This window comes from Astatotilapia calliptera, unplaced genomic scaffold, assembly GCF_900246225.1.
Source record: "Astatotilapia calliptera unplaced genomic scaffold, fAstCal1.2 U_scaffold_206, whole genome shotgun sequence".
Taxonomy (NCBI): domain Eukaryota; kingdom Metazoa; phylum Chordata; class Actinopteri; order Cichliformes; family Cichlidae; genus Astatotilapia; species Astatotilapia calliptera.
Genome location: NW_020535737.1, coordinates 5,247 through 28,572, shown reverse-complemented (window position 1 = coordinate 28,572; position 23,326 = coordinate 5,247). Strand labels below are relative to the sequence as shown.

General features: G+C 45.2%; 2 long non-coding RNA genes and 1 pseudogene across 3 annotated transcripts; 1 reads left to right on the top strand and 2 right to left on the bottom strand.

The window, feature by feature from the left end:
* Window positions 1–189: 189 nt before the first annotated feature.
* LOC113017812 (CST complex subunit CTC1-like) lies at window positions 190–10,531 on the bottom strand (annotated as a pseudogene).
* Window positions 10,532–12,188: 1,657 nt separating this feature from the next.
* On the bottom strand, window positions 12,189–17,337 carry LOC113017811 (uncharacterized). 2 transcript variants are annotated; one of them, XR_003271583.1, is made up of 3 exons: window positions 17,187–17,337; window positions 12,795–12,848; window positions 12,189–12,679 (listed from the first exon to the last, which is right to left on the bottom strand). It is a non-coding gene; the product is annotated as an uncharacterized LOC113017811 (long non-coding RNA). The 2 variants fall into 2 exon arrangements; XR_003271584.1 differs by lacking the exon at window positions 12,795–12,848 and having other exon boundaries at window positions 17,187–17,333.
* A 218-nt stretch (window positions 17,338–17,555) lies between these two features.
* On the top strand, window positions 17,556–18,241 carry LOC113017810 (uncharacterized). The gene is made up of 2 exons (XR_003271582.1): window positions 17,556–17,693; window positions 17,920–18,241. It is a non-coding gene; the product is annotated as an uncharacterized LOC113017810 (long non-coding RNA).
* Window positions 18,242–23,326: the final 5,085 nt, after the last annotated feature.

Below are 23,326 nucleotides of genomic sequence, written 5' to 3'. Positions count from 1 at the left end.
ATAGATTGTGTTGGCCTGTACAGGAGATAAAATATTTAACAACAGCTAAATAAACGGTAAATGGCCTGTATTTGTATTCTTTACTTAGTCCCGAAGGACCCCAAAGTGCTGGAAATGCTAGCGCTTAATGCAGTGTTTTGATTTGTTGCCACTTGTACCCACAATGCAATGCGTGAAAGTGACATGGTCTGTCAATCTCTAAAAAAAAAGTTTAAGGGTCCTGGAGGAAGACGGGGAGCAAACCGAGTGTTACCTGTCTGCAGGTGGGCAGCAGCAGTGGGCGTGTCAGAGTGTGGAATCTCCAACCACGTCTGACTTGTAGGGTTGACTCAGCGTGGAGATCCACCCCACTGCGCTCAGAAACTCCACAGCCAATCAGAACACTGGGATCCTGATTGACAGACACATGGGCCAATCAGCTGCAAGGATTCAGGTCAGATCAACTCCCCACAAACAGGAATGGTGGGAGTCATCTGCATAGCAGTAAAAATGTAAGCTGTGTTTTGATGATGCTGCCTAAGGGAAGCATGTATAATGTAAACAGAACTGGTCCAAGCATTGAACCCTGTGGAACTCCATAATTAACCTCAGTGTGTGAACAACTACAGTTAAAGCTGAAAAACGTGTTCATGTGTACTAATATCAGAGAGCAGAGACCGATGAGGCCAACCTCTGGCCACGCCCCTTAGTGACATCATCAAAGCTGGGTTGATACCTGAGTGTTAGCGCGATGAGTCTGTAGAAACATCCAGGCTGGAGGACAGGAAACCACCGCGTACACACACCTGAGAACACCCAGCACCACCTGCACGCACACACACACACACGTAACTGTGTATCCAGGTGAGCTCAGGTAAACACACACAGGTGCGTCTCTCACCTTTCTCTCCTGCTTTTGTTCACTTTCTTTCTCTGTCATTGGCTCATTCTTTGGGTCCCGCCTCCAGCTGACCACTGGACCAATCACAGCAGCTTTCACTGAGAAGCACAGTCTCAGCCCTGCCTCCTGATCCTCTGCCTCCGCCCCTGTATTCCTCCAGGACAACACCCTCCTTCTGCTCCACCCTGATCACCATGGGAGACACAGGGGCCAGGGTTGCCGGAGTTGGCTTCTTCTTCTTCTCTTCTCCTCCTCTTACTCCCAGCAGTCTCTTCTTCTTCTTCTACTGTCTGCTTCCTGGCAGTGACATCCCCTCCTGGCTCCTCCCCCTTGTGTCTCAGGTGTGTCTCCATGGCAACAGATGGACTCAGGATGTGCAGGTGGTCCAGAGAGAACTGCAGGTAAACCCTGTGAATTGAACCCAGCTTTATTTAACTCATAATGTTTACAACCAGGAAGGAAGCTCACACCCTGAACCAATCAGACGCCCTCCTACATCACAGAATGGAACCAATGAGCAGTCAGCATGCTGGCAGGTTGTGTGTGTGTGGTGACCTGCAGTGTTTTTGTGTGATGAACCTGTCCTGGTCCAGGTGTTGTAGGAGGGGTAAATCTGATTGGAGGAATCTCTTGTCACCATGGTGAACTGGCACCACACCCACCAGACAACCTGCCAGCACACACCAACACACACACAATTAAAGAATAAAGCTGTGTGTCCCTGTGTGTGTGTCTGTGTGCGTGCATTGTAACCTGTTCCAAGGCGCTGTTAAAGGACCGCCCCTCTGCGCTCCCTCCTCCTCCTCGCTGCTCTCCGTCAGCAGCAGGCTGCAGCTCCCGCGGCGTCTCTGAGCTGCATCGAGTGTTTGAACTCAGACGTCTGTGACGGCAGCTCCAGCACGCCGACCAGCAGCAGGGGGCGCTGCCTGACACACCAAACCGGCAAAAAACCATTGGTACGTAATCACACGACTTCATGTGGGAGCTGCTGTCACCTTACCTGACAGCGTCTCCACCCCGAGGGCTCGGAGGACAGAGTCCTGCAAGACCAGGACAGGAACCCGTTGATCTGGGCGGAGGTCAGGTTGGAGCCATCAGGGGGCAGCAGAGAGCTCAGAGGGGCCGAAGACCAGCAGCCCAGTCTGCAGGGACTCCAGGAGCTCCGACACACCGAGGTACTGCCCGGACCGCCGAGGACACGCTGTACTGCAGGGACACAGAGCACACTGAGCAATGCTCCACACTCACCTGTAAGGAGACAGGTGAGAGTGGGACCTACCTGCGTCACAGGACAGGTGTGAGGCTCGTCCAGCATCTCAGCGTAGATGTCTCTGCGTCCTCGTCCTCCAGCTCTGCTCAGAGTCTCCATCAGCCTCCAGGACAGCAAGCACACACACTGCTGCCTCCACACACCTTGGACCAGACTGAGGACCAAGACCAGAACCAGGACCAGGAAACAAGCCAGAGCCAGCGGAGGACAAGGAGGACAAAGGTTAGGCTCTGCTGTCTCTGACTGTGGACAGGTGGTGGTGGGTGGAGCCTCACCTGTGTGCCAGCTGCGAGCTTAGGTGACAGGTCCACAGGTAATCGGACACATCCTGTGTTTCTCTGCAGCAGTAACCGTGGTAACGCCCCATCTCCCGGGCAGCGGTTGTCGGGTGGCGAGCCTCCCGCCCTGCTGAAGGCCGTCACCCTCAGGCTGGAGCGCAGGCAGGGCAAAGCATGCTGGGAGGGAAGTCCGGGCAGGGCCGGTACAGGAAGTGGGCGTGATGCAACTGCAAGGAGGAGGAACCATCAAACTTTATTAGTCGTGGCTGCCACGAACACAAACGGGCATGATGATGTCACATCATGTGACTCACCTCCACTCTGTCTCCCGCCCTCAGCTTCCTCTTCGCCGCCGGCTGATAGGCCACGCACAGACCCACCTTCCCATCCAGCACGTAGAGCCCCGCCCCCTCACTCACAACCTCAGTCCCCGTGCCCTATCACAGCAGAGGAGGCTTAGTAATCAGCACACAGGTACAAACCTGTGGTAGCCAATCAGAGCTCACAGCACTCTCACCTGGTAGCTGATGACTTTGGATTGCTTTATCCTCACAGCTGATTGGTCCAGCTCCACCTCCTCATGCTCCGCCTCCTCACAGTCGTCCTCAGCAGGCTGTGACAGCAGGGACTCAGAGTGTGTGTGTTCCTGTGTGTGTTCCTGTGTGTGCGTGTAGTCGGCGTGCAGCTCGGAGCGCTTCGTCACACACAGGATGTTGTTTCCTCTCCAGCCTCGTAGCGCACACACACGTAGAGCTGTCACACACACGCTCTGCCCGACACACACACGCTGGATCCAGCTGAGCCGGCTGCTGTCCTGCACACACACACACACACTGAGCTTCATCGTCCCTCCTCACCATCATCATCCTCAGAGAGCTGGTACCTGTACGAGCACAGGCAGCGAGCGCGACTCATCCGTCAGCGTGAAGCAAAAGAAGGTCGTTCCTGCCACGGCCAGCAGAGGGCAGACTGAGCCCACCTCTCCGAACACGCTCAGCCGCTGACCTTTGACCCTGGAGCACACACACACATCTGTCACACACACTGCTCAGAAACTCCGCTGCAGTTCAGAGGTCATGTGACCCACCTGTGCCTCAGCAGCCTGCCGGCCTCTCCGACTCCCACCGCTCCGCTTAGCTCCACCCTTCCAGGAGCAGCAGCCAATCCCTGCTCAGCACCAGGACACAACAGGACAGGGGAGCCAATCAGCTCCAAGAAGCCTGCGGCCTCTTCCTGGCCCGATGCATTGTGGGGGATGTAGTTCCAGTGAGGGAGGAAAACAGGACGATCGAGCCACAGGGGCGAGAGAGACAGGCACTGGATGAGGGAGAGAGAGAGACGCGGGTGAGAGAGAGGCGGAGTATGTCCTGGGTGGATGCTGGAAGCCTGTACTGATGATGACAGCTTCATCAGCTCTGATCTGCAGTGATGCCGTTTGTTTTATAGCTGCAGTAGATCAGATTAGATCAGATCAGATCAGATTAGATCAGATTAGATTAGATTAGATTGGATTAGATCTGATCTAATCTAATCTGATCTTATTAGATGAAACTTTATTGATCCCTCGGCTGCGTTCCTCCAGGAAATTCGGTTTCCAACAGCCCAGCACCGACAGAAGTTACAGAAGGTGAGCAGAAATATACACATATACAAATACAGAGTATAGAAAAGGGAAGAATAGAATAAATAGCAATAAGAACACAAGGGAATTGCACATTTCAAGTACTGTGAGTCATTAATCCGTGCGGTGATGCTAGGACCACACTGAGCCTGCTGCAGCTGTCTGACTGTAATCTGTCAGGTTACTGCAGGTGATGCTATCTGTATACTTTATGTGAGGAGGAGGCTCCACATCTTTATAAAGCTCTGCTGTCATCACGTCTGTGCCAGCACAGTTACTCACTTGCTGACAGACTCTGTCTTTACATCCTTACTTATCGATCAGCTAAGTGAATCCATATAAACACAGCTCACATTTAACAAGTCCTGATGTTTCTGAGTTACAGAAATGAAAGTCAGCTGTTGAGCTTGTTTGCTTGTTTCATGCTGATGTAAACATCAGCAGAGAAGCGTGTGATGACCAGACTCTATCAGCACTTGTGTCCCTGCACAGAGAATGAGCTGAATTAAAGAGGAATTCGATTTCATTCACGTTGCACATGAACACCTGCAGTTTGTTGTGACCTCGTTACCATCAGTTCTGACCAGATCCGGTTTAGTGACGCTGCTGTGAAGAAGCTCCTGAGAACTAACCAGCTGATGGACCATGGGTTAAGGTTAGGCTCCTCCCCCTCTGACTCACCTCACACATGACGCTGCCGCTGGCGTCCGTCAGCCTATACTCTCCGTCAGGGCCTTCTCTCAGACAGCCAATCAGCAGCAGGTTGACCCTCGGCAGCGCCCTCTGACCCGGCACGGCGAGCTCCGCCTCCCTGGCCCAGGCTCTCTGCTGATTGGTGCTCCAGGACAGGTTGCTGACGCAGGCCAGGTGCTGCTGGGAGACGAGCTGGGAGACGGACAGCAGCCTGGGGACAGACGGGAGGACAGCGGTAAGGCCAGGTCACGTGACCTGCTACAGCGATGATGTCAGCGGGCGTTACCTGTAGCTGACAGGTAAGCTGTGGGCCACACACATCTGCTGCTGGATCGCCTGCACCGCACACATGCTCAGATCGAAGAGGCTGAGGTCACCGTGGTTACCTGGGAAAACAAAGTTTAAAGGGTAAACACAAACATAAACAACTGAAGCCCCGCCCACTGAGAACACCTGAAGTGGACACCAGAGCTGGTGTGTCAACAGGTGGGACCACCTGGAGGAAGCAGCTGCTCTTCATCCTCAGACTCTTAGTCCTCCCTGTTCCTCACTGACAGTCGGTCACCTTCATGGCTCTGACCTTTGAACCACACTCACATCTACACACTGGACTGCTCTGATGACACCTGTGAGGGCAGGTGAGCCCTGCTTTCACTGTTTAAATAATGGTTTAAATAGTATTTGGTTTCATAAAAGACATGGACATCGTCATTAAGGATTTAAAGTACAGCTGATTTATCAGCCAGCTGTTTCAAACAAACAGGAACTCACCTGTCTGCGAGGGGGCGGAGCTACACACCACAGGACTCAGGTGTTCAGAGATGGAGGTGAAGATGTTCTTTAACCACAGGGACTCCTAAAGAAACAAAGCAGCAGGTCGGAGGTCACAATAATAAATGTAGAACAGGCTCACATCCTTATATTCTCTTTTCTGTGTGGATTTCTGCTATAGAATTAGCTCGAAACAGCGATCGGCTGCTGCTCTTAATTGCCAGGACAGGCCGGGTTTCGGCAACCCTCAAGGGTGCTTCGCAACCAGCGGGCCTTAACGCCATTAAGATGCCGCCTAAGAGGAGCAACGTTAATGAGGAGGAACTGGAGGACATAAAGAAATCCCTAAACTTTATGTCTGAAGAAATAACAACAATTTCAAAACAACAAAATCTGATACTCAATTTAATGGATGATATTAAAGAACTAAGAAGGCAGAGCGAGGAAAAGGACAAGAAGATTGCTATGCTGGAAGGACGGGTGTCAGATCTGGAACAATATTCAAGAGTAAATGATGTGATAGTGACAGGACTGGAAACCAAGCATCAGACATACGCACGGGTAGCAGCATCAGAGAGAGGGGAGCCACCCGAGCAAGAGCTACGCTCTTTGGAAGAGCAGGTAATGGCCTTCTTTAAAAGCAAAGGTATCAAAATGGACAGTAAAAATATTGAGGGATGCCATCCTCTTCCTGCCATTATCATTCATTTTGTTAATAGAAAACAGAAAAAAGAACTGCTCAAGCAAGGAAGAAAGCTAAAAGGTACAAATGTTTATTTAAATGAACACCTAATCAAGAAAAATGCAGACATTGCAAGACAAGCAAGAATATTAAGAAAACAGAAGAAAATACAGTCAACTTGGACGTCAGACTGTAAAATATTCATTAAGTTAAATGGAACACCAGAGCAGGCTAAGGTTCTAGTCATCAAAGAGATGACGGAACTAGAAAAATATAACTGATAAATGCAAAGCAGTGCTAAATATGATGGGACCGTCCAAGTGCTCAACCAACGCAGATGTCTGACAATTTTCAACTAACAACTCATATAGATATTGAAAATAAGACATTGATGTATGACAGCAACATAGATCCTGATTGTAATTTCTTTAACAATAAGACAAATGAATGCAATTATTATACAAATGAGCAACTTAAAAAGGAATTCAAGGTAGAACAGGGTATAACAATGGTTCACTTTAATAGTCGAAGCTTATATGCAAACTTTCAATCCATCAAAGACTACATAACAGTTTGAACAGCCATTCAATGTGATAGCCATATCGGAGACCTGGATAACTCCTGGAAAAGAAGAAGACTTTAAAATAAATGGATATGAATTCCTTCATGTAGACAGGATCAACAAGAAAGGAGGTGGGGTGGCACTTTACATTGATAAAAACCTAAAGTACAAAAGAATGGGAAGAATGACAACTGTTATTGATGGAGTGATGGAATGTTTATCAGTGGAAATAAGTATAGAAAAAAGGAAAAACCTAATTGTCAGTTGTATATATAGAACACCAGGATCTAAGATTGAGATATTTAAGGATAATATGGAGGACTTATTTACAAATATAAATCAGAAAAGAATGTTTATTTGTGGGGACTTTAATATTGACTTATTGAATCCAAATCATAATAAGAGTACAGAAGAATTTATTGATTCCATGTACAGCATCGGTTTATTTCCACTGATAACAAGACCGACCAGAATAACATCTCATTGTGCAACTCTATTAGATAATATATTTACAAATATAATAGAAGGAAAGATAAAAAGTGGGCTGTTAATCAATGATATAAGTGACCATTTACCAGTCTTTGCATCGTATAATTGCCATTATAAAGTGAACAACGATGGACATAAGATTATTTACAAAAGAATAAGAACAGAGAAGACCTTAAATTGTCTTAGAAATGAACTTTTAAAGCAAGATTGGAATATTGTATATGAACAAACAGAAGTTAATAAAGCTTACGAAGGATTTTTAAGAACATTTAACACATTACTTGATAAAAACTGCCCAGTAATTGAAATCAATAGGAAACACAACTATGCAGGAAGACCATGGATGACAAAAGGACTACAAAATGCCAGCAAAAAAAAAGAATACCCTATATCGAGAATTCATAAAAAAGAGAACAATAGAAACTGAAATGAAGTATAAAACTTACAAAAATAAATTAACTAATATAATGAGATCCTGTAAAAGAGAGTATTACATTAAAAGGTTAGAACACAATAAAGATAACACAAGAGATATATGGAATGTATTAAACAGAATAATCAAAAATGAATCAAGGAATAATGATTACCCTGGGTACTTTATAGAAGGGACAAGAAGTATTAATAACATGGAGGAGATAGTAAATGGCTTTAATGAATTCTTCGTAAACATAGGGCCAAAACTGGCAGAAGAAATAAAGGTTGATGGAATAGAAAGGGACACTGGTGAAAATATTGAAAGGAATAGTAGCTCAATGTTTTTAAGAGCAGTGGAAGAGAAAGAGATTTATGACATGGTTAGAGGACTTAAGAACAAAACCAGTACAGACTGGAATGATATTGATATGGTAACGGTAAAGACAGTTATTGATGGTATCGTAAAACCATTAAAATATATATTCAACTTGTCCTTTCAAAAAGGAGTTTTTCCACAAAAAATGAAAGTTGCTAAAGTTATTCCCATTTACAAAACCGGTGAAAGACATCATTTTACAAACTATAGACCAGTGTCAATACTCTCCCAGTTCTCTAAGATACTGGAACAACTCTTCATAAAAAGATTTGACAGTTTTGTGGAAAAATATGAATTAATGACAGATAGTCAGTATGGGTTCAGAAGCAACAGATCAACAGCTTTGGCACTGATAGATTTAATGGAAAAGATAACGGAATGTATGGATAATAAGAGGTATGCGCTCGGAGTTTTCTTAGATCTAAAGAAGGCGTTTGATACTGTTAATCATGAAATTCTATTAAAAAAACTGGAAAAGTACGGGTTTAGGGGAGTGGTTTTGGAATGGTTAAAAAGCTATGTAGGGAATAGGCAACAATATGTACAAATAAATGAATATAAATCTAATTTGATGGATATAGCTTGTGGAGTACCTCAAGGTTCAGTACTGGGTCCAAAAATGTTTATTATGTACTTAAATGATATCTGCAGAGTATCGGAGATTTTAAAGTTTGTAATATTTGCAGATGACACAAACATACTGTGTTCAGGAGAGGAATTGACACAGGTTTTGGAGATGATCACACAGGAATTAACGATATTAAAGAAGTGGTTTGATATAAATAAATTATCATTGAATCTAGATAAAACCAAATTTATGTTGTTTGGAAACCAAAAGAAAAACATCGAAGTAGAAATATGTGTTGACAATGTATATTTAGAAAGAGTAAATGAAATAAAATTTCTTGGGGTAATCATTGACCACGAGCTCTGTTGGAAGCCACACATTACTTATGTTCGGGGGAAATTGGCACGGGGCATTGCCGTCCTGGGGAAAGCAAAGCATATGTTGGATCAGAAAGCACTGCACATTTTATACTGTGCTTTACTACTGCCATATATGAGCTACTGTGTAGAGGTCTGGGGAAACACATACAAAAGTAACACACAAACAATAACTATAATACAGAAAAGGGCCATTAGATTAATAAATAATGTGGGGTACAGGGACCATACAAATGCACTCTTTGTCAAAATGCAAGCTATTAAATTCCAAGACTTGGTGAAGCTTAAAACAGCGCAAATAATGTATAAAGTAAGAAATAAATTGCTTCCCAAAGAAATCTGTAAATTGTTCATAGAAAGAGAAGGTGGGTATAACTTAAGAGGGAAATGGAATTTAAAAATACAAAGTGCTAGAACAACTTTAAGAACTATGTCAATTGCAGGAGTTAAATTATGGAACAGTCTAACAGAAGAAATAAAAGACAGTCAAAACATAAAACAGTTTAAAGTAAAATATAAAAACCTAATTTTAAATAAGTATAAGAATGAAGAAAACGGGGTTAACCCAGGACGGTAATGTAGCTGGTAATGGTGTTGTGGTTCTTTTTTTGTTTTGTTTTGGTTTGTTGTTTTTCCATAACTTGTGTATCTGCAAATATACACATTCTGTATTTTTCATATGAAAGAAACTATACTGTGGTGGGGCTTGCTAATTTCTTGTTTTTGATTTATGTATGTTATGTTTTGTTTTACTTCATATGTTTCATATGTTGTTTGTTTAATTTAAGACAAAAAAAAAATTAAATGAATGAGAGGTAAAACTTGAAGGGGTAGGGACAAATAAGTAAATACTTCAGCCTACTCCTTTTCAAACAAATACTGGAATGATATTTTGTAATGATTGTGAAGGCACATGTTTGAAATGTTTGAAATAAAAATGAACTGAACTGAACTCTGCCTACGTCATGACGCAGACAGTCTACGTACGCAGGGCTGTGCGTGTACGTAGACTGTTATTTATCGCTCAGTTCGGGCAAACAGGGTCAGACTGGGACTCACCGCCTCGGTGCTGGGCTTGACCCGGTCCAGGAGCTCCTGCAGGGGGTCCATGTCTTCGCTCCGGGTGCCGGTTTCTCCCCCTGCTGACAAACTCCCGCTCACGGCTTTCAAACAGCTTCCGGTCCTCCTCCTGTTGATGTCCTCCCTCTGACCGTCGCCCCCGTGTTCCCGCCTCTTACCGTTCATAAAGCCGCCATGATGCCCTACCGTCCTACTTTGTTTACTTTTGTTCTGTATTTTAAACAAAGCATCAAACTTATTAAACTGACTAGTCTCTGCTCACGCAGGATCTCTACCGCGCATGTGCGGAACAACTTTTCCCTACCCTGCATTTCACAATAAAAGCCCTTCATGTTCACATACACTCAGTGGTCTCCTACCTCCTTTCCTAACCACTTTTCCTTGTTAGAAACGTTGTGAGGTGGAGGAAATGTGTTTAGGAGATGTGATAAGAACTCAGGAAAGGAAACAGCTGTGTTTGAACTACAAGTCGATCACGTGACTACAGCCCAGCGTGTTCTCAGCCTGATTAGTGCAGGTGAAGAACATGCTTTTATTATGAAGGGGTCAGACTTCCTGCTGAGGCTCAGGGTCATGTGACTGACAGCACCTTTTGCAGCTCACCTGACGCCACAAGGTGTTTCCTTTTCAGGAGGATGACACCGTGCGAACCTCGGGAATCTCAAACAAAAACACACTTCTGTCAAGTGGAAACTTTAAAATAAAATAAAATTATATATATATATATATATATAATTTTATTTTTTTATTTTTTGAGCTTGCAGAGCATAGATGCAGATCAAACTGAAGGTTTGTCACTGTTTTTTGTTCACTTTTTATCCAGGCTGCAGGTGTCTCAGTGGAAAAATAGAGCGTGGCTGAGCGCACCTGTGCAGACCAGTGATACAGTTTAAGATCAGAGAATTGTAACCCCCTCTTTCATATGGCAGGTACAACAAGCCAAGTCTTCATCTAGGACCTTTGTTAGTCCAAATTAACCAATTAAAGATATCGTTTAACTTCTGAAAGGATTCTTTTGGAGGAGGCAGAGGACGTGACTCAATATAAAAACTTTGCATAACCTTTCATCCTTGTTCAGGAATAGGACGGAGGAGGATTTTGAATCATTTATAGCCAGAAAATCGTCTAAATAGCTCCATTTGTAGCATTAATTTTGCAACTTGGCTAACAGACAGCCAGTCTAGGGCCTAGGGCCAATCTCTGCTCTCGATCTCCTAACTGGAAACCAAATAGTACAGCTCTCATTGTAAGTGTCATCACCAGAGGTTCCATAGTCAGAATGAATAGCATTGGAGATAACGGGCACCCCTGATGAGTGGAACACTCCAATGTGACGGGTTAAGTTGAACCCATCTGAGAAAATGATTTCCAAATCCATATCTTGGGAGAAGGTTAAATAAATCTGACCAGTCTATTCTGTCCGAGGCCTGACGAGCGTCCAGTGATAATAAAGCTGCATCGTTAGCATCACATCTCTCATGAATTATATGAGAACCCTTCTTATATTGTGAAACCCTTGATGCTTTGGTACAAAGCGAATCAAATGTGGGATCCAAGGCTCTGATCTTCATGCTAAACATTTAAAGTATTTTAGTGTCAACCCCCGTCAGACTCTAAATGATGAGTGTTCTGCAGGTTTAGCAGGTTTCTCAGTACTCACTGCCTGTCTCACAGTGGGTGGAGAGCCTCAGTGTGATATGCCTCTACATACATGTTAAAAAGTGGAATTATTCTTTCTTCTGGGAAGGTTTTGTAAAGTCAGAAAGCCATCTGGCCCAGGTGCCTTACCACACAGCAAATCCAACATGTCCAAATGAAGACTGTCAGGTTTGATTTCAGCTCTTTTAAAGTGTCTTTATAAGTTAATTTAACTCTTATTGGAGAGTTGGAACGTTAACTCTGACTTAGTGTTAAATACCAAATCTGTCTGGAGTTGATCATTCAACACTTATTCATGCTAACTAGGTGTTAAGAGTTTATATACTAACCCCCACAGAGGATTTTAGTTTAACTACATAAGAGTTATCTTCTAATTCATTCTGTGAATTTTACTGTTCTGAATTTCTAGAAATTCCTTTGGAAATAAACATTATTGCAAAGAGGACTGCATCAGCTGAGGCAACATGGTGTCCTGTGAGCTCAATTTTCTTTTAATCAGAAAAGGTCAGACACAACAAAAGCCAAGCAAAGCATCAAACAAAGGAAAAATAAAGACAAGTCAAATGTCCAGCCAAAGGATTTATGAGAGACTCCATCAGGGATGGATCGAGTCAACCGGAGCCACAGCTGGACTGGCCAGAGTGGCAACAAGCTCATCAGACCTCTGTGTTGGGCAGGTTTGGGGAGTGTCTGTGATGATAAAGCCACGACTCTGAAGACGACTGCAGAGTTTGGTGCAAGATGTTGCGTCCTTGCAAAACTCCTGCAGCTCCGAGAAGCTCCAGAGTCGACCTTCCCTGGAAAACAGCTTCTGGGAGGCTTTAGCTCTGGAAGCTTCTTGCTCCCTCTCCTGTGCTGTGCCGTCTTTCAGGCACACTCCGCTCAGGTGATTCCAAATGAACAGCTGGGGCTTGTTGCACAGCAGGCAGTACACAATGTTTTTCTCCATGTTGTTTGGACTGCAAATACAAAGAGAGAGACAAACTCTGCACATCACTTTATAGCACCAGTAGCGTGTCTCGGTATGATGCAAAGCTAGCTATGTCGCTACACTGGACACCGAGCAGTACCTACTTTAAAACTGAACCTTTGTTGATCCTCTGCTGTTTCTCCAAAGCACACAATGTTCTGCACAAAGACATTTAGCACATGTATAAAACATGCACGCACACCAGCAGTTCGTTCAGCTAAAAGAAACGCTTCATAGAAACCATTTCTACAACCAGCAAACGCAAAGAAAACAAGCCATGACTAAAACAGCAGTTACGTAAATGAGCAGAAGTTGCTAAACAAACAAAACTGAACCAGAAAGTCTCCAGACATCATGTAACCACTGTTTGACAAACGGTCCTACTGTAGGATGATGTTACAGTGATGTCTGACAAACCATCCCACTTAACCGAAGCTGCAAATTCGATAGTTTTGTGCCAAAAGCAGATGGCGTTTTCACTTTAAAATGAACAAACATTCACAAAGGCTTAAAACAATATAGTATCCAAGTCAATAACATGCTAATACTTCCAAGTATGAGCACGGAGTAGCGTTAAATCACCCGGTGTTCCAGATTAACTGGTGACGGTGGAACAGATGGTGGATTTTTTAATATTTTGTTGTTAACAGCAACAAGACTGGCGGAGTGTGTCTGAGGGAACCTCACAAATGTCACAGCAACACACTGCAGTGGAACCCCGACTTACGAAATTAATCTGTTCCCGACGGTTTTTCGTAAATCGAAGCAGCCATCGCGCCTTTTGAGTGAGAAGATGCTGGCTGGAGACGGAGTTCTTGGTGGCGGAGGTGGTGGAGGCTGAAGAAAGCATACGTATGCATGCATACATACAGCACCACCACGGGGGAAACTGGCATAACATTAAGGTGTAAAGTTGTTGATTTTTTAATTCAAAGATTAATCAGGCTTTAAACATCAGGAGGTAGTGCAACAGACACTGAAGTGCACATTAAAGACCAGAGAGAACATTATTTTTATTAACAAAAAGTTTTAATCCACCAACAGCCCTGACATCTAAAACACTACAAGTAAAAAAAGAAAGGCAACAAAAAACAATTCAGACATTTTTACACAATTAGTAACACTTCAGCTTTCTTTGTAATGTCTGCTTGTATTTTAAGAAGTATCGCATTTGGGTAAAAACATTACCAATAACTCAAAATTAGAGGAATAAGTGTATATATGTGTCAGCTGTATGCATGCATACATATGCTGCATGTACATGACGTTCTAAACATTAAAACTAAAACTTTTTTAAACTTAGATAATTTAAAAAAAAATCTATTTTATCATTTATTTTTTACATTTTTTGTGCATTTTTATGTTTTTGAACTAATCACTACTGCTACTTTCATCGCTTTTCGCCCTCTAAGGCACACTTTCACCTGAAGGTTGACTTGTTGCTGGCCTCTTTGTGAAAAATCTATCCAACGACGTCTGTCTCTGTCTACTTTTCAAAATGGATCTGAAGTGGGAGATGTCAACAAAATGCTCTATAGCATGAGCGGTAAAGTTCTTTTCAGGGTGATTGTCCTTGATATCGGCCGATGGTATGACGGCCTCCTCCTCGCTGAATTGTTGCCGTACTGATGAGTGCAGCATCGCCTCCAACTCTTGCAGCTCTGCCGTTGACAGCTCCTCTCAATGTTCATGCACAAGGTCGTTTATATCCTCCTCGTCAACCTGCAGTCCCAGGGCAGTGCCAAGATTTACGATCTCCTCAACCTTGACTTCAGGTTGAGGTTCCCCCTCAAAGCCTTCAAAATCTCGAGGGGCAACAGCATCAGGCCACAGCTTCCTCCAAGCAGAATTTAGCGTTCGACGACTCACCTCCCGCCATGCCAAAGAAATCAACTTGAGGCATGCAGCGATGTCGAAATGATTTTTCCAAAACTCCCTGAGGCTGAGCTGCGTACTCTCTGTTATGTCCGAACACCGTTTGAACATGTGTTTCGTGTACGGTCTCTTTAAATTAGAGGTCACTTGCTGGTCCATGGGCTGGAGGAGAGGGGTCGTGTTGGGAGGGAGGAAGAGAACCTTGATGAACGAGAACTCCTCCAGGATATCGTCCTCGAGGCCAGAGGGGTGGGCGGGGGCGTTATCGATGATCAGAGGGCACTTCATGGGGAGCTCGTTCTCCTCGAGGAACTTCTTGACAGCAGGGCCAAAGACCAAGTTGACCCATTCGACAAAGAACTGTCGGGTCACCCAGGCCTTGGGGTTGGACCTCCACATAACCTCGAGCCTCTCCTTTAAAGTTTTTGTGTTTCTTGAAGGCACGCGGATTTTCTGAGTGGTACACTAGGAGTGGCTTGACCTTACAGTCCCACTGGCATTAGCACACAGGGCGAGGGTGGAGACGGTCCTTCATGGGCTTGTGGCCTGGCATCTTTATTTCCTCCGCGGTGATGTACGTACGCCGCGGCATCTTTTTTCAGAAGAGGCCAGTCTCGTCACAGTTGAATACCTGCTGGGGGATGTAGCCTTCTTGATTTATAAGTTCCTCAAATTTTTTAACAAATTCTTCGGCAGCCGTGTGATCGGAACTTGCTGCCTCGCCGTGACGCACAACGGAGTGGTTGCCAGTCCTCTTCTTGAACCGATAAAACCACCCATGCGATGCCCTGAACTCTGGGGAGGTTAGGGGTGCCTCCTGCGAGGACGTCGATGCCGTTGGCTGCTCATCGGAAGCTGCCTTACTTACTAAATCATTATAAATTGAGGACGTCTTCTCTGTGGGGGTATTGCCAGTCTCTCCCTTGTCTTTAATCCAAACAAGGAGAAGCCTTTCCATCTCGTCGTGTATGGGGGTCCTCCTTTTGGACATGATGGTGGGGCCCTTTGAAGGTTTACCTGCTTTGATGACTTCTTTTTGTTTTAGAATTGTTCCTATGGTCGAAGGATTTCGGCCATACTCGCGTGCAATAGCACAAAGTTTCCCACCTCGCTCATATTTATCAATAATTTCTCTCTTTGTTTTCATCGACAGTACTTTACACTAGGGCTGGGTTTTTATAATCGATTCATCGATTAAAATCGATTCTGGCTTGGATAACGTAAAATCGATTCATTAAAATCCTGAATCGATTTTTTAATATAAATTTATTTTGCCCGAAATGCCAGAATCTCAGGTGACATCTCACAAAATTTCAAGAACCACCAAACAGTAAATGAGAGCAGGAACAGGGACTCTGCACATAGACTTAAACACACAGCGCGACCCGCGGATCAGAATCAGTTAGATGGCGCCTTTCTCACGGTCGGGGCTGAAAGCCGACAGCTCGCTGATTCTGATCTGTCGGCGGGTCGGCGCTTTGTGTTCACGCCCTTTATGCGCTGATTCTAAAGCTGTTAGTTTGATCTCTCTCCAAACAATATTGACCGAACCAGCAGCAAAAGAAGATCCAAACGCTTCACATAAACATCGTCATGAATTCACTTTTACTGTTTTGCTTCCATCGCGATGCGCAGCTAGCTCTCTCTCTCTCTCTCTATACTTCAGGAACAGTTTCCCTTTCTTCATTATTCGCTTGCTTGTTACGCACAAGTCTACTGTTGCTTACAGCGCTGTCGGCCGCTGTTTTTTTCCCTTTTACATTCTTCCGAAAAGTAAACCTCATTTCTGCCGTTCAATACTGAACAAATTTAAACTTTTTAAAATTATTCAAAATGCAAAACGCTGTGTCTGTAATAAAACCGCTGTAACGTCAGAGGTAATGTTCATATGTTGATTAATGGTTTTCTTTCGTTTTTGATGTACTGCAGAATATTTTTATAAAATCCCAGAACAGGAAAATCACCTTCATGTTTTTCTGTGTTTTATCCTCAGCTACTTTGACACAAAGGCATCTGCTGTGACGCTCACACCTGTGATAAAGTCTTGCGTGTGTCAGCTTCCTTTTTATTGATACAAAAATATGTAAATGTACTGATCTGAATTATATTTCTGACTGTCAAAATTTCCCAGATTTAAATCAAATCGAATTAAATCGAATCGTGGATCGAATCGATTCGGGACCTTGTGAATCGGAATTGAATCGATTCTAGAAATCAGTGACGATACCCAGCCCTACTTTACGCTTCATTTTGCTAGCTGCGTGGTTCAAGTGGAACAGCGAAGCGCAAGTACGGAAGCCAAGGGGTTGTCACATGATTCGGAAGGCATTGTGGGCATTGAAGGCTCAGCCAATCAGAGCCAGCGGATTTCGTTACGCGGGCATTTTGCCGTAACACGGGCAGAAGTATTGCCGTTCAGTGCCTTCGTAACTTGAACTTTTCGTGAAAGTCGGGGCTCCACTGTATTCTACATTAGCCAAGTCAGCTAGCATTAGCATCCATCAACCTGCAGCCTAAAGCCACAGTGTACACACAATGACCCGCATCCTGATGTGCGAATGACCGAACAACAGCCTGTACTGTGAGGTGCGCCGTGCACATTCATTGTAATGTTTACTAACCTGAGGCAGTGAAGCTGCTGTCAGCCTGGGTAACAAGTAGACGAAAACACAATAATCTTCTGTAAACCGTGAACACAAACGACACACATGCTGTGCTGGGGTTAGCTTCACAACAGGAAGTTCTTTCTGCGAAATTCTTCTTCTGCGCCCCAAAACACTGCTCGGTACCACCATCGCGCTCTGCGCCCTCTAGTGTCCGGATGTAGAATTGCATTTAATGCCTGAAACTCACAATCCAACAGGTTTTTGCAACGTGTTTTTAAATCACTGTAACGTTTGAACCGTTCGCTCAATTGAAACTAATCCAATTGTTTCTGAAAGCAGAGACTGCGCTTTCTCTGCATTTAACTTTAGCGTGAATATGTGTAACATAGTTAAATAGAGTTGAAGTTAAATCCCGCTAAATGGGACATTGGCGCCACCTACTGTCGAAAAAGTGACCCTGCAATATTCACAAAGGGCAAGGGATTCTGGGTAATCCTCAGAATAATGGAGGATTCCTGCGAGGTAAGGAATGCGCAAATGTCGTGGGGAGGAAAAATCATATCGCAGGCTGTTAAAGTAATACAGTCTGACCCGATTATTTTTGTTGTTTATACATCATTTGTTGCGGGTCATTTCTCCAGTCTTTATGTTGAACTGAGTGCACGTTTATGTGAGATTTCTTTATTGGGAGGAGAGGAAACAAAATGGGAGCATAGTTAGCTAACTCTGTTGTTGCTTTCCCGTTTAGATTTTGTGCTGATTGCCCACGACATTAAAAAGAGAGCATTCTAACCATTGCCTTTTTGTTGTGAATGCAGGTATGTGACTGTGCCACACTGTTTAGAGAATTTACATTGTTTCATGTACAGCTTTAAAATATATTTCTATATTCCTTTCATTTGGGAAATTTAACATGCAATGTTAATGGTGTTGAAGTTTTTCTATTTTGGTTGTATAAATTTACCACTATACGATCACACTGCAAGTGGAAATGTAATCCTCAGAATAATGGAGGATTCCTGCGAGATTTTGTGCTGATTGCCCACGACATTAAAAAGAGAGCATTCTAACCATTGCCTTTTTGTTGTGAATGCAGACCAGAGAAGACACTACACAGAGGTCACATTGGTGCCGTGACTCGTTCGTGACGCTGCTGAATCGGGCTGGTGTCCTCTCGTCGCAGCATCATCGTGGAGCATCAGCTTCCTTATTGTTTAGTCTGTTGGGTAACGGAATCAAACTTTGGGGACTGTTGGACATACTTTTATATTGGCTTTGTATATTGCCATATTGTATTAAGTCCACCTTAGCTCTATTAATATTCTGCTAGATATGGATCTAAGTTACTCTGATGACACCCCAAATGTGACTTCCCTTGTTGTGGGTAGGGGCAAAGGGTTCACAACTGTTCCTTTTTCACTGGGTGACTGTCGGGTGGGGCATAGAGCAGCAGATAGTTCTTGTGAGCTGGTGGCTGAGTCGCAGTCAGTACAGTGCACTAAGTCATCTACCTCAGACCCCCCAATAACTGATGTGAGTCTAGTCGACCAAATGAGCGACATTGTGCAGCAAATTGGGCAACGCCTGGCTGATAGCATTCTGTCACACCTGACTACGCCGCACACTTCGAGCCCTGCATCTGCTACATATACATGTCCTGAGGTGGCGCATGAAACAACAGATCTCCCCTCCAGCCGCTCACTAGATCTCTCTCAAGTCCAGCTGGTGGCTCCACGACAGGTTAAAGACCCACCTGTGTTTCGGGGGGAGAGTTCGGACTCATTGTCTGTTGATGAGTGGCAGGAAGCCATGCAGAGTTACATAAAGAAGAGTGCCATTCTTCCAGAAAACCAAGCTGAGGAGATTTTGATGCATCTGAGAGGCAGGGCAAAAGATGTTGTGAAATTTGGTGTGAGGAATGGTGGAATTGATGTCCAGCATAATCCACAAGCTATCTACAGACTTCTGCACAAACATTTTAGTTCCACCCAGTGCTCGTCTGTGCCCCTGGCTGACTTTTATTCCACCCTGCCGAAGGACCGAGAGGATCCATATGAGTACTGGCTGAGGCTGAACAAGGCTGCTGATGTTGTTGGCAACTGTCTTAAGGAGCAGGGGAAATCTTTTGAGAACTCTGGTGTGGAGGTTGCACACATGTTCATCAGACACTGCCCCTGCAGAGACTTGGCTCTTATTTTTAGAACCAAAACATGTGATAAATGGTCAGCTCGTGAAGTTCAGGAGGTACTGGATGAGTATCACCTGGGTAAGGGGTTCCAGTCTCCTCCACAGACGGGTAACTGTGTCTATGTGAATAAGGCAGAGGTTAGCACAAATGGTACTCCTTGTTTGGCTGACCATGAGCAGAGGCCAGCTGTGAGTCAGGATGGCTCTGCTATTGAGAGGTTGATCAGCATGCTAGAGAAGGTGCTGCTTCAAGGCCCAGGCTATGCTCGAGCTAATGCCAGGCGACAGAGTGCCCGACTGCCGAGAATACCGGGCTTAGATGACACACCATGTTCCATCTGCAGAGATAGCTCCCACTCCACACTCACGCACTGTCGGGAAAACAGATTGTGCTTCATGTGTCACCTACCTGGTCATTCGAGACGTAACTGCCCAGAGGGCAAGTGTACTCCTTCCAGTGGTCATCAGGGAAACTGAACGATCTGCGTGGAGGGGAGGACAGCGCAGATCCAGCAAGTAAGCCTCCCATCTTGGATGTGACTGATATTAATGATTATGACACTTTGTATTCTACTTACAGTGGCATTGTCCCGCCAAATAAAACACTGATTGCACAGGGCTTGCATAGGCTCTCAAACACTGATAGTTTATTCTACTCTGCAGTGACTACTAGTGGTGGACAAGTTCTTAAAGCATTAGTGGACAGTGGCTCTATGGCGTGCACCATAAGTGAGACAGTTGATGAGAAACTTTCACAATCGATACCTGATATTGAGAGACGTTCAGCTGAAGACGTTGTCATTGTTGGTTGTGGGGGTCACCTCGTTACGCCTTCTGCTATGTATGATCTTACAGTGTCAATATATGGCTTTAAGGTGGTGATTCCTGTTCTGGTGGTTCCGGGCCAGGCTGATGACATGATTCTGGGCAGCAATGCGATAAAGTGGCTTATTTCACAGTTAAAAATGACTGTTGGTACCCAGGATGATGCTTTCCCTCATTTGGCAACTTTGCTGTCCTATTCTGATGACTGTGGTGGCAGAGCAATGCCTCCAAGTTTCGGCACTGCAAAGCTTAAGAGACGCATCACCTTGCAGCCCTTGTCTGAACATTTAGTGTGGGCTAAGCTGCCTACTCCTGATGCCTCAGCGGTGGGAAGTGCTGTCATTATTGAACCCACTCAGTCTCGATCCAAACCTGCACAGATCCTAGTGGGGCGAGTTGTCACTTCCTTGTTTGGGGATGGTTGGGTCCCTGTTAAAGTGGTGAATCCCTCCGACAAGCCCCTCACTCTCAGGAGAAATGCTAAGGTTGCTGATGTGTCCCCCTGTCTTTCTGTGCAGGACTTACCTGAACCTGTTCAAATTCGATCCAGTACACAATACACACAGAACTCGTCGCCCGCACCGAGATCAGAAGCGGAGATGTCACAGCGCTTGTGTGATTTGGGCCTGCAGGACCTGGACCTCTCGTCCTGTGAAGTTTCCCCAGAATGGAGAGATAGGCTGCTGCGACTCATTGAGCAGTATCAGTCCATCTTTTCAAGGCACAAAATGGACTGCGGTGAGGCTGCTGACTTTGTCCACAGAATCCGCCTGGTGGATGACAAGCCCTTCAGACTGCCATACAGACGGGTCCCACCATGCCATTATGAGAAGCTTCGCACTGCCCTAGATGAGATGGAGGAGTCAGGGATAATCCGTAAGTCCCAGAGTGAATTCTCATCCCCCCTTGTCTTAGTTGTTAAGCCAAATGGTGACCTGCGCATATGCAATGACTTTAGATGGTTAAATGCAAGAACAGTTAAAGATGCACATCCATTGCCTCATCAGTCAGACGCCCTCGCAGCACTTGGTGGGAATGTTTTTTTTTCTACGATGGATCTCACATCGGGGTTTTACAATGTCAGACTCCACGAGGACGACAAAAAATACACGGCATTCTCCTCCCCATTTGGCCTTCATGAATATAACAGGATGCCTCAAGGCCTGACAAATAGTCCTGCTACTTTTATGCGGATGATGATGTCCATTTTTGGTGATGAGAACTTCACAAGTTTGTTGTGTTATCTGGATGACCTTATGGTCTATGCCCCATCCGAACAGGTGGCTCTTGAACGTCTGCAGATGGTTTTCTCACGACTTTCTGCCAACAACCTGAAGCTCGCACCAAAGAAATGCCACTTTCTTCAGCGGTCTGTGAAGTTCCTGGGACACATCATATGTGGTGAGGGTGTGAAAACAGACCCAAGTAAAGTGCAGGCTATAGACAATGTGGAGGAAGCAGACCTGATGGAGTCTGACGGGGTGACACCATGTGCAAGGAAAATCAGATCCTTCCTGGGGATGGTTCTCTACTACCATCATTTTATCGAGCGGTGCTCTGCAAAAGCTAAGCCACTGTTTGATCTTGTGGCTGAACCAGCTGCGCTACGCAAGAGAGGTAGAGGCCGTAAGCCTAAATTTAAAAGGGGCCACGTGAAGCTGTCTCCGGCTGACTGGACTGATGAGTGCAGGGAAGCATTCAAGGCCCTAAAACATGAACTTGTGCATAGTGTCACATTAGCCCATCCAGATTTTACTGCGCCCTTTCTCCTTGCAGTTGATGCTTCCTTTGACGGCCTTGGAGCCGTCCTCTCACAGTTGCCCCCTGATGGTAGCATCGCCAGACCAGTGGCATTCGCCAGTAAGACCCTGTCACACTCTCAGCTAAACTATCCAGCGCATCGTTTGGAGTTTCTTGCTCTGAAATGGGCAGTCTGTGACAAGTTTAGCCATTGGCTGAAAGGGAGCCACTTCACAGTGTGGACGGACAATAACCCGCTGACATACATCTTAACCAAGCCTAGGTTAGATGCATGTGAGCAACGATGGGTTTCAAAGCTTGCAGCATACAGTTTTGAACTGAAGTATGTCCCTGGCACCAAAAATGTTGTCGCGGATGCATTGAGTAGAGAGCCATTTGTCCAGTCGTGCATAGGCCACAGGCTAGTCACTGAACCTTATGCTGCCCTATTGAACCAAATGCACGGTCTGGTGGATGGGACTGTGCAGGATATGTTTCGGTGTGCTGCAAACTGCCAGTTGGTTGTGGATCAGTCTGAGGAAGGAGCTACAACTATCCTAGCTAACCCTCAAGGTTCTCTCTCGTCACAGGATGTTTCTGCTGTGTTGGCTGCACATGACACTGGTGGTATCAGCCATGTGAGAGGTGTGGGATCTGATATCCCTCAAGTCCCAACTATTGCCCGTCCAGCCTGTACGCCGAGAAGTGAACTCGCTAACCTGCAGGAACAAGATGAGGTTTTGGGCAGAGTTTTCTTTTATGTCCGGCATCACAAGAGGCCCACCAGGCATGAACGTGCTAGCGAGTCCCGTGGTGTAATGAAATTACTCAGACATTGGTCCAGACTCTTGATTAAAGATGGTATGTTGTATAAGGTGAAGAAAGACAGGAACATGAACGTGACGATTTACCAGTTTGTTGTCCCAGACACTCTGAAGACTGAAGTTCTCCGAGGCATCCATGATACGGCGGGTCATCAGGGCCAAGTCCGCACCCTGTCTCTTGCAAGGCAGAGATTCTTTTGGACAGGGATGGAGCGTGACATCATCAATCATGTGAAAGGCTGTTTTCGTTGTGTGGTTGGGAAAACCCCAGAGCCGAATGACCGTGCCACACTGGAGAGCATTTGTACCACTGAACCGATGGAGCTAGTCTGCATCGACTTCTGGACTGCTGAACAGACTGACAAGAAGTGCGTTGATGTTTTGGTTGTCACAGACCATTTTTCCAAATTAGCGCATGCATTCCCTTGTAAGAATCAGTCTGCCAAGCAGGTTGCTCGCCGCCTGTGGAATGACTTTTTCTGTGTGTACGGCTTTCCCAGACGTATACACTCTGATCAAGGAGCCAACTTTGAGAGTCAACTCATTAAGGAGCTCCTGGACATGGCTGGCATCCAGAAA